At 40.2% G+C, this 13240-nt stretch overlaps 1 long non-coding RNA gene across 1 annotated transcript; it reads right to left on the bottom strand.

The window, feature by feature from the left end:
• Positions 1-3089: 3089 nt before the first annotated feature.
• On the bottom strand, positions 3090-12067 carry LOC134298781 (uncharacterized). The gene is made up of 2 exons (XR_010005860.1): positions 11764-12067; positions 3090-3392 (listed from the first exon to the last, which is right to left on the bottom strand). It is a non-coding gene; the product is annotated as an uncharacterized LOC134298781 (long non-coding RNA).
• Positions 12068-13240: the final 1173 nt, after the last annotated feature.

Here is a 13240-nt window from a genome sequence, read left to right as displayed (position 1 = left end):
CTGATTGTTTACTGTCTGGATTTCTTCTGTTTTCAGAGTGTTGTTCTTTATTTATTGTCCTGATTTTAGAGGGTTTTTTTTTAATACTGAGTGTTATCTGGGTTATCTAAGTCCACACTGCCCTATATCCCTGTTCAATGTTTAGTGCTAAATTCGCAAATATAGTAATTCCTACATAACATTACCATGTATTGAACTGCTTTTTCTATTGATTTGTTGTAAAACATGATGTTTTGGTGCTTAATTTGTAAAATCATAATGTAATTTGATGTTTAATAGGCTTTTCCTTAATCCTTCCTTATTATCCAACATTTTCACTTATCCAACACTTTTATTTTTCAGTGATTGGTTTGGGGGGGGGGGGGTGCCAAAATTCTGTTCGCCTACACTTGAAAAATACCTGGGGCCGGCTCTGCTCATGAGATCTTTTACTTTGCAATATCAGGACTGCAATGGAATGACATTATTGTACAAGGAAGAGTGGTGGAAGAACAGCGCTCTTGGATTCAATGGCAGTTTTCCCCCATCAAAGCAAAGAGAGATTCTAAGCATGGTGTCATGCAGTAAGTCCTTTCCAAAGTTACTTTTATCCCACATTATCCTCTTTGGATTATAAAGCCCTTTGCTATTCTATTGCTGAACATCTCTTACAATTAACATGTTGTTATTAATGTTTAGGTGGAATCTCTTTTCTTGTGATTTGAATCCATTGATTCATGTTCTAGTCTTTGGAGTACCAGCTAACAGGCTCATCCTGTCTTATAATATGGCATCCAGGTGTTCAAGGATGGCTATCATGCTAACTCTCTGAATTCTCCAAATTAAACATGCCCAGTGTGTTGTCGAAGGCTTTCATGGCTGGAATCACTGGGTTGCTGTGAGTTTTCCGGGCTGTATGGCCATGTTCCAGAAGCATTCCCTCCTGACATTTCACCCACATCTATGGCAGGAATCTTCAGAGGTTGTGAGGTTTGTTGGAAACTCAACAAGTAAGGTTTATATATCTCTGGAAGGTTCAGGGTGGGAGAAAGTTTTTGTCTGTTGGATGCAAGTGTGAATGTTGCAATTCATCACCTTGATTAGCATTGAAAGGCCTTGCAGCTTCAAAGGCTGGTTGCTTCCTGTCTGGGGAATCCTTTGTTGGGAGGTGTTATCTGGCCTTGATTGTTTCATGTCTGGAATTACCCTGTTTTCAGAGTTTTGGTATTTATTAACTGTGCTGCTTTTAGAGTTTTTTAAATACTGGTAGCCAGATTTGGTTAATTTTCATGGTTTCCTCCTTTCTGTTGATATTGTCCACGTGCTTGTGGATTTCAATGGCTTCTCTGTATAGTCTGACATAGTGGTGGTTAGAGTGGTCCAGCATTTCTGTGTTCTCAAATATTATGCTTTGTCCAACCTGATGAACCAAATCTGGACAAATCAATAAACCCTACACTTGGGTCTCCCTAGGCTGGAGTCAACTTGAAGGCTTATTAACAATGGAGTGACAAATTCCTTTCCAAATGACGCAAGTAAAAGAAAGCATTCTTTTAAAATGTAGATTTCCAAGATTTCTTTGGTCAACGGTTGCATAGTTAAAGGGAACGCAGGAGATAGGGTTACTCACAGAGAAGATTTATAAGCTCCTCCTTGCAGATAACGCTTTGACACTTCTTTTCTTTCTCTGCACCTAAAATTTGAAAAGAAACCCCTTCCCCCTGCAACCACCCTTTGCTCCAGTGCATCTGAAAAACTGTTGAGCTTTGAATCGTAGCTCTAAAATGAGATTTGTGCTATTTTAAGAACACAAAAGAGATAAACAGATGCCACAATGTGCCTCCCCCCCTTTTTTTTAAAGGATTTGTTGGGTATTTGTTTCATAATATGCTGAAGAAATCCATATTCTTCAATAAAGCACATCGGAAGAGTGAATTGAAGAACTACACAATTACAATTCACACTGTCTCTCAGGGAGTCTCTGGAGTAACAAGAGCCGAAAACTGATATTAAAAGAGCATAATGGGACATGTCATTTATAGAGTCCTTACCAGCTTTATGGGATTGTTGGGCATAAGAGTGTGGTAGTGAGACACAATCAAGTTAGGTAGGGAAGGAGTATAAGAGGAAGAACTAACATTAAGTGTTGCATTATATCATGTGAGCAGAACATTTATGGTATATAAAAAAACCCACAGACAGGACTCCTGGTAATGAATGCAAAAAGGAGATGCAGGAAAGCATGTAGTCTGGGGACTCATTTCTTTTCTAGGGATTGTTATGCTAATTTGTGGGACTTGCAGCACCAGCAAAGTTGAGATTTAGAAGGAATGCATCAACTACTAACTACTGATGCTGTAAAGATATCCCAAGCTCCTTCTGCTAATTTAAAGGCCTCATTTATATCCTATTTTTCAAGCTCTGCACTTCTTTTACAGACCTTATGTAAAAAAGGTAAACTGAAAGTCGATAACGGACTGGCCATTTTTGTGAGGAAGCCTGCCGTGATTTCTTTGGGAGAGTTTCCTTGCTAATGTGCAAGAAAAGTGACTAATGGTTTATCAATAAGGCAGAGGATTTAAGGTATTAACTCCTTTCCTTACAAATGCTGCAAGAAATGAGCAGATGGAGTTTATGAGGCAGGAGGGTTAGAATTCCATAGTTAAGCATATGATTCTTGGCTCCCTCTGTGTGAGCAAAATTCAGATAATCTAAATAGAAGTGAGGGAGACAACATATAAGAATGGTTTGAGCACTGGATTGTGACACTTAAGACTAAAGTTGACATCCCTGCTTGGGCGATGAAACGCACTGGACAAGTCACACTCTCTCAGCCTTAGAAGAAGGCAATGGTAAACCATTTCTGAACAAATCTTGCCAATAAAACCTTTTAATAGGTTTGCCTTAAAGTTGCTATAGGTAGGAAATGACTTGAAGGCACACAACAACAAAGATTAGGGTGAGAAAAGTGCATCCTTTCCAGTGCTTTTGAAGTGCGCAACCCATCAGCCCTAGCTCATATTGAAGCCTAAATGGAGCTACCCACCAAGGAGTGGGAGGAGGATCCGATGCCAGGTCAACCCTGCTACTATGAAGACATGCAGACTGGGTTGAAGACAAAGGAACTGAAATTTATTTACTTTCCAACCTGAAAGGATGTCTGATACAGAGTCTCAGCTCAAAAGGAATCAGACACACCCAAGCAGTACAGTGCAAGTCATTTTATCCTCTTTGACAGCCATTCAAAGCCTGAGCATCCTCTTGTGACAGGCCAGAAATCATCCTGGTTTAATTCTGGTTCCTCGTTGGCTGGTGAATCTTCATGACATCAGGGGAGGACAGAATTTCTTCTGTGGCGGGAAAATCAAGCCGCTATCACTGGTTGATTTGGAGCAAGAGTCATTTGAAAGAGCCTGCACGGAAAGGAGGTGGTTGGATAAACATAGGATCAATCAGTATGTTAAACAATACATGATAGGAATATTGTTCATGTCCAGTTTGCACAAAGGTTGAGCCTCAGAACAGAATAGGACTTTTTTGTAGATATAATTTGTTTAATGGAAAACATACATCTCTCGGGAGATGGAAATTTCTTTTGACAAAATCTGGAAATTCCAGCCGCCATTGTCTCTTCTTGATGGACTTACATCACAGTAGGTGGCTGGCAAATACTTCTTCTTACAGAAATCCTAACAGCTGGTAAATTGACTGGGATTTCTGGGAGTTGTAGGCCAAAACACCTGGGGTCCCACAGGTTGAGAACCACTGTCTTGGGCACATAAACATTAAGGATATTTTTAAGTTTTTCCCCATGTGCTGGATTGCATCTTATGCAATTGTGTTTCCCCTTTCTCAAGATCATGTTAGTTACTTTTTAATACAGGACATAGGTGTAGGAATCCAAAAAGATATAACCATGTGTATGGTAGAAATGATATTTCATAAAAAATCAGAGATGTATAGTTCTGAGACATGGAATGAAACTCCTTTTATTAGGGGATTTTAGAATAGCCTTATTGTTCTGGGTTTCACAGGCACACATTTCCACTTCACCTCCCCCAAGGGGTTTAGTCCGGGCAACTGGAGAAGAAGTCCTACTGTGGACCATTAGAACAGAGCTTTTTTGGTATTGCAGAACTTGTATTAAAGTGTGTGTGTGTGTGTGTGTGTGTGTGTGTGTGTGTATTCATAATTCTGTTTAGTCTTTACTGAGTTTATCTTTGGGGAGGGGGGGGGGTCAGTTTTTGAGAATATATCCAGTGGTGAGGAATTCAGGGATGTGCAGCTTAACATCTGCAAGGCCACACCTCAAACAACCCAATCTACAGTCTTCTAAGATGTATGTATTATGTAGAATTAATCAAGTTTGACCACTTTAACTGCCATGAGTCAATGATATGGAATGCTGCGATTTGCAATTTGGTGAGGCTGACCAAAAACTTACAAAATTGATTACAAAAGGGAGAAATGTAAAGCACTACAGTTTGCCTCCCCCCCCCCCCCTCCGCAGTGAAATGCAGATAAATAAAATGGGTGATACCTGGGTTGACAACTAGGCGTGAAAGGGATCTAGGAGTCTTAGTAAACCACAAGTTGAACATGACTCAATAGTATGATGTGATTGTTTAAAAAGCCAATGTGATTCTTGATTGCATCACTGGGAGTACGGTGTCTAAATTCAGGGAAATAATAGCACCCCTCTAATCCACTTTGGTCAGAACTCACCTGGAATAATGTGTCTAGTTCTGGGCACTACAATACAAGGAGAATATTGACAAGCTGGAACGCGTTCAGAGAAGGGAGACAAAACTAAGGAGTAGCTGTGAGAAGTGGCTTAGGAATCTGGGTATGTTAAACTTGGAGATGTGAAGGTGAGTGGTAGAATCTCTTCCTCTGTAGAGTTTTGAAAAAAGGATGTATGGCCATCTGTTAGAGATGCTTTTATTGTATATTCCTGCCTGGAAAAACAGGGTTGGACTAAAAGGTAAAATGTCAACAACAACAACAACAACAACAACAACAACAACAACAACAACAGGCTCCCTGAATGAATGAATGAATGGCTGGCTTTCAGGTTTTTCCCCAATGAAAGAAGACAGAAGAAAACTTGCTGGCCATTCTTTGCCAGTTCTAACTCTGTCCTCTCACTTTGCCTCTTTAGTTCTTCCAAATGCTTGGAATCCCACTGCTTATATTCCATGATTTAAGAGTGCTTTTACTCATTCTGATCCCACAGAGAGCTTTCACATACAAGAAGTGGTTTTCTTTTCGACGATAGAGGAAGATCTGGGAAATGAATATTGCAAGCCCTGAATCCCACAACTCTAAATTTAAAACTTAAATCAGGTCAGGACTACACAAAGAAAGTGTCTTATCTCTGTGGTTTGCTTTTCACATGAAGACCTGGCTTTTCTTTCTTCTGACTCCCTCCTGAGCATTAAAGTGCACATTGCCTTGCTTTGACCTTCTTTGGCTTTTCATCTTCACTTTCACTTCTTGAATTCCAGAACTACTTCTTCACTTAAACATACACACACATACTGTACTTCAATTCTGTGTCACATACTCTTTTTTCACTTTCTGTTGACCAGCAATAGAAGTGGCATGTGCTGACTTGATTCCTACTGGAACTACAGTAGACCCATTGAATCAATTATTGAATGGTGAGCCAACACTAAGGTAAGTTGCATTGGTTGCAAAGCTATTCTAGGCTGCATCAATCATAGAATCATAGAATATTGAGTTGGAAGAGACCTCATGGTCCATCCAGTCCTACCCTCTCCCGAGAAGCAGGAAATCACAAAGCACCCCTGACAGATGGCCATCCAGCCTCTGCTTAAAAGCCTCCAAAGAAGGAGCCTCCACCACACTCCGAGGCAGAGAGCATAGTGTCAATAAGAGAATAGTGTCTATAGAATACTATGTCCAGTTCTGGGCACCACCATTCAAGAACATTGGCAAGCTGGAATGTGTTCAGAGAAGAGTGATCAAAATTGTTTGGAAAGCATGAGTCCCTATGAGAAGCAGCTTAAAAGACCTGGGTATGTTTATCCTGAAGGACAGAAGGTTAAGAGGAGACATGATAGCCATGCTAAATATTTTAAAAGATGTCAAACTGAAGATGGAGAAGGCTTGTTTTCGGTTTCTCCAGAGACTCAGAAAAGCAATGGATTCAAAGTACAGGGAACGAGACTCCCCTGTACTTTGAACAAATATGAACAAAGAGCTCGTGAAGCTTTTGAAGGGATGCATCTACACCAGGCATAGGCAACCTTTGGTCCTCCAGGTGTTTTGGACTTCAACTCCCAGAAATCCAGGCCAGCTTACCAGCTGTTAGGAATTATGGGAGTTGAAGTCCAAAACACCTGGAGGGCTGAAGTCTGCCCATGCCTGATCTCTGTAGAATTAATGCAGTTTGACACCACTTGAATTGCTGTGGTTCAACGCTATGGGATTCTGGGAGTCACAGTTTGGTGAGGCACCAGTGCTCTTTGGAAGAAACTAATTGGAGTTTCTGAACCTGGAATACAGGTAACTTAATGTACAGTGCAAGGAGCCCCAGTGATGAAGTGTGTTAAAGCACTGAGACCCAAATGTCACAGATTCAAATCCTGGGAGCGGAGTGAGCGCCCACTGTTAGCTCCAGCTTCTGCCAACCTAGCAGTTCGAAAACATGTCAATGTGAGTAGATAAATAGGTACCGCTCCGGCAGGAAGGTAATGGCGCTCCATGCAGTCATGCTGGCCACATGACCTTGGAGGTGTCTACAGACAACGCCAGCTCTTCAGCTTAGAAATGGAGATGAGCACCAACCCTCAGAGTCGGACACGACTGGACTTAACATCAGGGGAAACTTTTACCTTTTTTATGTACAGTGCATTGAAGAAGTCCGACTTTGAGGTTACCAGCACATGCACTTCAATCTTTAGGGTCTCAAATTCTAAGGGTTACAGTTTATTTATTTATTTCGTGTCAAAAGCATTGCATAACAAATACATTTTAAAAATGATGAAAAAAATAGAGGAAATCACAAACAACTAAATAGTTTTAGACCAAAAGCGGGCAACAGCAACCGCATTGTCCGTAGCTTTAAACAACTCCTCCTCCGTGCATGAGGCAGGGCATTGTGGGCAAGCATACATATGCGGAGTTGTTTGTTCAGCTCCACAGTCACACAAAGTGGAAGATTCCTCCAGGTAATGCCACCTTGCCAAGTTGTCTTTAGATCTGCCCACTCCACTTCTGAGTCTGTTCAGGGACTTCCAAGTTGCCCATTCTTGGTTTGCCCCAGGAGGAAGACCCTCGAGGGGGGCCATCCAGTTGGGATTGCCATGTTTAGCTGCCAGAGGGACACCCTTGCTGCTGCTGGAGGAACATCAAGAGGAGTGGTGGTTCTCATGAAGCCCTTCCTTGATTTCAGTCTGGTGGGAGGAGGCTGATAGTCATGCAGTGGGTGTCTTTCACAATGTTCAACCTTATTTCTCTCACAGTTAGCAGCAACTTCCCGTCGCACGTCAGGAGGGGCAATGCCAGCTAACTTGTAGAGTTTATCAACAGGTGTAGGTTTAAGGCATCCTGTGATGATTCTGCATGTTTCATTTAGTGCTATGTCCACTTGCTTCGCATGGGCAGACTTGGTTACAGTTGGTGTATCAGTTGAAGGTGGCAATAAGCACTCCTGACTATCGCTTCTACTTGGGCTGACATTTGGAGACAAATCTAGGAGTACTCCCAAGCTGCAAACACAGGCCTCTTCCACACAGCTAAATAAAATCCAACAATATCTGCTTTGTATTGGAATATATGGCAGCATGGACTCAGATATCCCAGTTCAAAGCAGATATTGTGGGATTTTCCACCTTGATATTCTGAGTTATATGGCTGTGTGGGCTCATAGTCTGTCAGGGGGAGTGTGACCCCACCCGGAACTGGTTTACACATCTCCATTGCTAGGTTTGGACTTTTGATGGTATGTACTTCTGCCTTGTCTAGATTCCTTTTAATTTGGTTTTCCTCACTCAGCCCATTATCTCCTCCAGGCATTCATTTAGAAGAGACACGCTATCCTCAGCTGAGGCTGTTTTTGTCCAAAACATCTGGGGAATGCTGCCTCATTTCCCTCACAGTCTTTCAACATCTCTGCCCACCCTATCTTTGACTGCTAAGAAACAAAAGATACAATAAAGGTCTGGATTTTTTCAGTGCATAATAGGAAGACTCCAAGAGTTATGAAAAACAAAATCGGTAACATTTTCAAGTTTTTAGATTTCACTACTAATATATATTATATTGTTATGATTGCTAACATTCAAAATAAGTGAACTAGCTAGCATTAACCAGGGGCCCAATCGAACTACAAAATTAAAGTGCTCTTAAGGGATGTGTCTATAATGTAGAATTAATGTATAATGTACCACTTGTCACACTGGTTCAGTGATATGGAATCCTAGAATTTATAGTTTGGTGAGGCACCAGCACTCTTTGGCAGAGAATGCTAAAGACCTTGTAAAACTACAGCTCCATGATTTCTCATGGCCCTTGGCTAGCATAATTAAAATATTGAATTAAAATTTGAAATTGTGGGTATGTGTGTGCAAGTTGCCTGTTGTCTTTTGCAATCCCATTAATTTTATGGGGTTTTCTTTGGCAAGGAATATTCAGAGATGATCCTTGCCCTGATATATAACCTACAGCACCTGGTATTTGTTGATGATCTCACATCTAACTACTAACCTGGGCTGATCTTGGTTAATTCCTATGATTAAATAGGACTTGGTGTCTTTAGGGCAGTGGTTCCCAAACTTTGGGTCTCCAGGTGTATTGAATTTCAGCTCCCACACTTTCTAACAGCTGGTAAACTGGCTGGGATTTCTGGGAGTTGAAGTCCAAAACACCTGTAGGCCCAAAAGTTAGGAACCCCTGCTTTCAGGTATGTCCTAGAATTCTACCTGAGATCATTTGAGGATGGGCAAAGAAGGTAATTACTTTGCAAGTTGCTTGGCTTACCTTTTAAAAATAATTTGTTGCATTGACTTGTTGCTGTTAATTATTGCAATGCTGAAAGGTAACATGTTACATGTTTGCTGTATGCTACTTTTCTGTTATCTTCTTTAACTTCATTTGAGAGATCAATAACTTTGACTTTGGAAATGGATTAAGAGTCAATAAATCCTTCCAACAAAGGTAAGCTTTAAAAGTAACTAGAAGCAATTATGTATTACCCTCGTTTAGTGCTTTCCAAAGAGAACTTAATTGCTTCCATTTTTCAATAGTAACTCGTTACAAATTACTACCACATGTATGGAGAAAGAGAGAAAGAGAGAGAAATTATATAGCTAATAGCTACCATATGTATTGCTTCTGAAATAGGACCTACCAGGTAGTGCTGGATTCCAGCTTCACCACTTTGAGTCTCTTGTAAACTCTTATAAATTTGATGATAATGATGATTTCATCAGCCCCACCAACATGTTTAATGATCATGGATTGTGGGAAATGGAGTCCTATAAAATCCGGCGGGCCAGATAATTTCCATATAGCTGGCTTTCTGCATGTTCACAGTATGTTATCCTCAAGAGGATTTGCACAAACCACACTAAGCTATTGAAGAAGAACAGCAGGGTCTGAAGCATTAAATACTTTCTAACAAAAGGGATTGTTACAAATTTCTGCCAACCTTCCTCTCTTTTATTTCCTAAAATCTGCTGCACATAATGTATTAGTGAGCATATACAGTTGATGAACCCACAAATGTTAAAACACATACTTTCCATAAGCTCCCATCCTGCTTATGGATTACTTTTGGTTCTTATCCTTTACAGTCAACCATTTAATCTATTCAGAGTACTTTGCAATTTAGACCTCTGGTTTGACCTATTTAAACAACCGGGGATACTGTCAGGAAAACTGTTACGTTTCACACTGTTCAGACAGGTACTACACAACACAGTGACAGCTATGATGACATGTTATGAAGGATTGAAATTTCACCTGTGACTTTCAGCGGAAGGAATGGCTGGGTAAAGTCTGGCAGTAACTGGGAAACTTTAGAAATACAATCAGTATTTCTGTCTATTAAAGTAACTGTCACATTCCCAATTCCTCTTCCCATGGATTTGATTAATATGGTCTCTCAGAGGACCTAGAGATTTCTAGAGCATTGTCCTGTACCAGAACCACCATAAAGATGAGGGCCTGTGAGTGTGTATCTGTCCATCTAATGGTGTTGTTCCATGTTTCTGACTTATGGCAACCCAAATGCAAGCCTATCATTCAGTTCTCTGAAGTTGAAAGTGTGTGAATTGCCCAATATGACCCAGAGAGTTTCCATGGCCATGCTGGGAATCAAACCCCAGGCTCCAGAGTCAAACCATTAAATAATAATAAAAATAATCATTATAATGAAATGTAAAAACTAAGGGAACCATCTATGGTTAAGGCCATTAAATATTCATTAAAACGACCATATATAAATCTACAGAACAGTATACCACACCATTAAAAAACCAATACAGTCAGTTTCTAAAAGCCTGATGAAATATGATTGTTTCCATTGTGGGTAGAAGGAGAACAAGGAGAGAGCCATTCCAGCCTTGGAAGACTTTCTTCGAGGGTTCCAGGAAGAAGCCTCTCTCCACTGGTTACACCAAATAGTTTGAGAAGCTATTGTGACAAAGATGAGGGTCTCTTTTGAAGATCTTAGGGCTCATATAGGCTTCCTCAGGGAGATACGGTCCTTCAAACAGCCTGGACCCAAACCCTATCAGTTCTGAGCTGCATACTTGTGTATGCTGTCCAACCACTCCCACTTGCTGCCATAGTGCCTGAAGAAAACAAAGCTCTGTGGCTTATAATGTCATCTTTTCCACTTAAATCTACTCCTCAAGAGCAAAAGGATACTTGTAAAAAATCACACCAATTACTTTCTTAAGTATTGTCCTTGAGAGCAAGAGGATACGGTTAAAAATCCCTTCTTCCCTCCTACTGGTAAGCTGCTGCTACTGTATTCTTCCTTTTGATGCTTTGACAAAGCTGTTGATAAGCAGGCTAACTCAAGAGGCATTCTCGAATAAACACATTTTACTAAACGGTATGCAAATCAAACAAGTTGACTAAAAGTGTGTTTATATAAGCTTGCGGCTGTCATTGCTATGTGCCTTCAGTATGACTCTAGCATATGGTGACCCTATCATAGTTTCCTTGGGAAGATTTTATTCAGAAGAGGTTTGCAAAGTATCCACTGAATTCTTCTCTACACCATATCTCAAATGATTTCATTTTCTTCCTATCAACTTTTTTTCTCACTGTCCAGTTTACACAATGATAATCTATAGAAATGGTAAATATGATGGCACAAACCGTCCTAACTTTGGCATTCAGTAGTATGTCTTTGCACTTAAGGATCTTGTTCAGTGGCTTCATAGCTGCCCTTCCTTGGACCCATCTACTTGGGCCATGCATTCCGAAGTGGGCAAGAATTTGCTCCGTGTTTACATCTCACCCCCAATGTAGGACATAGTAGCTTAACATGGTTTTGGCATGCATTAGATAAATTTGGAGAATGCTTTCAACAGATTCCCATATCCACATAAAGTCAAGGAATGTATCCCCACAGATACAGGGGTTGTACCATACTCCAATTTACAGCAATTTAAGAAAAGTTTTTCATCACTCTGATTATTTCTTCTTCAGTGGCATCCGAAAATTGCGAATAGAGACCAAATATTGCTTTCTATGTGTGTGTTTTTTTTTCTGCAGGGCTAATGTGAAATCCAAAGCACTTACTTCAAAAGAAACTTGCTTTGACGGTTGGGGTAGAAGGCTCATTAAAATTCAGTAATTTTGGCACCAAGCTGCTCAGCAGTTGCAAATAGATTTGGAACTGTGGGAGTACAGCTCTGTCAGAGAGTTCTCAATTCTGTTGCCCTGACTCTTCGGAAGCACGAGAGCTGCGGAAAATGCCAGGAACAGTCTGCTTTGCTAGATCTTCCCGTCCCAGCATGTGCGTCAAGCGAAGTGGAGTAATTGGCCGATGAAGGCCTAACTCCCTCCTCCGCTTCTGTACTTAATGCAGAGAAAAGGGAAGGAATAACCTCCCCCTGAAAGCAAAGAAAGGAGGATGTGGTGCCTTAAAGAGAGCGGGGAAAAACACCCACCTCTTTCATGGTAAACATGACCTTCAAGTCCTCACAACTACTTCTGATGTTACTAGAATTTATTCCTCGCTATTTTCGGCTGGATCACAGAAATCTGATTTCCATTTCTTGGGGCAGAATAATTGACTTGCATGTAACGTGTGCATTTAAGACGAAAGCACGCTTTGTTCTATCAGGACATTGCAGATGGCATCACTGTTATCACAGGAGATGTGTTTGTTCTTATGTCCTTGGCTGAAGATTATTCAGTTCTTACTTTGCTCTTTGTGGAATTTCACTGGCTTTCTATCTTAAAATATAGCTAACTTGGGGGTAGTTAAATGTGTTAATTTTTCTTTTTGTTAGGTGTGATTCATGGATTTTTTTTAAAAAAAAACATTTTAGTGATTCTTCACTGCATCCTTTATTGTATTTCGAAACATATATATGTTCCTTACTATATGAAAAATTCACTCCAACAATCCTTTAAAAAACTCTGCCACCTACACAAAAACACATTATATAGTGACCCAATCAAGATGGAGATAGTGAGGACTGGTGGTTGGTCCAGGAACTGGAAGAGGAACTGGAAGAGTAGTGAGTGTGTAGCAAGAGCGTATGCATGGATTCCACCTGTCTTTTTGAAGTCCCAAGTGGCTGCTGGGATAATGAGTTTATTTTTTTTAGTCAACGAAAGTCCTTAGACCATGAAAACTAGGGCCATGCTGTGGAAATTTCCTAAGATTTTTTATTAATTTTTTTTTAGTAATTATGTTTTAATTCTGTTTTAACAGTATCATCCATATATATATTATAATAATACTATTATCTATTTTTTTAAACTTTGGTAAAACAAGAATTAACTTTAAGCAGGTTTTAAATTATGATAAGCTCCCTTGGATCCCATCTTGAGAGAAAGCTGGGTTATATGTTCAGTAAATATTAAAATTATGTGATTATGTTAAGTTTAAAGAATCCATGTAATCCTAAAGCTGGATCTACACTGCCATATCACCCAGTTCAATGTAATTAATCTGCATTCTGAAACTGGATTATATGGTAGTGTAGATCCAGCCTAAACTGCATCAGTAAGGGTATAATGTGGAAATTGAGAGAAATAATGGTAC

The sequence above is a fragment of the Anolis carolinensis genome, chromosome 4 (genome assembly GCF_035594765.1).
Source record: "Anolis carolinensis isolate JA03-04 chromosome 4, rAnoCar3.1.pri, whole genome shotgun sequence".
In the NCBI taxonomy this organism is placed as follows: domain Eukaryota; kingdom Metazoa; phylum Chordata; class Lepidosauria; order Squamata; family Dactyloidae; genus Anolis; species Anolis carolinensis.
This window is presented reverse-complemented; position numbering and strand designations above follow the sequence as displayed.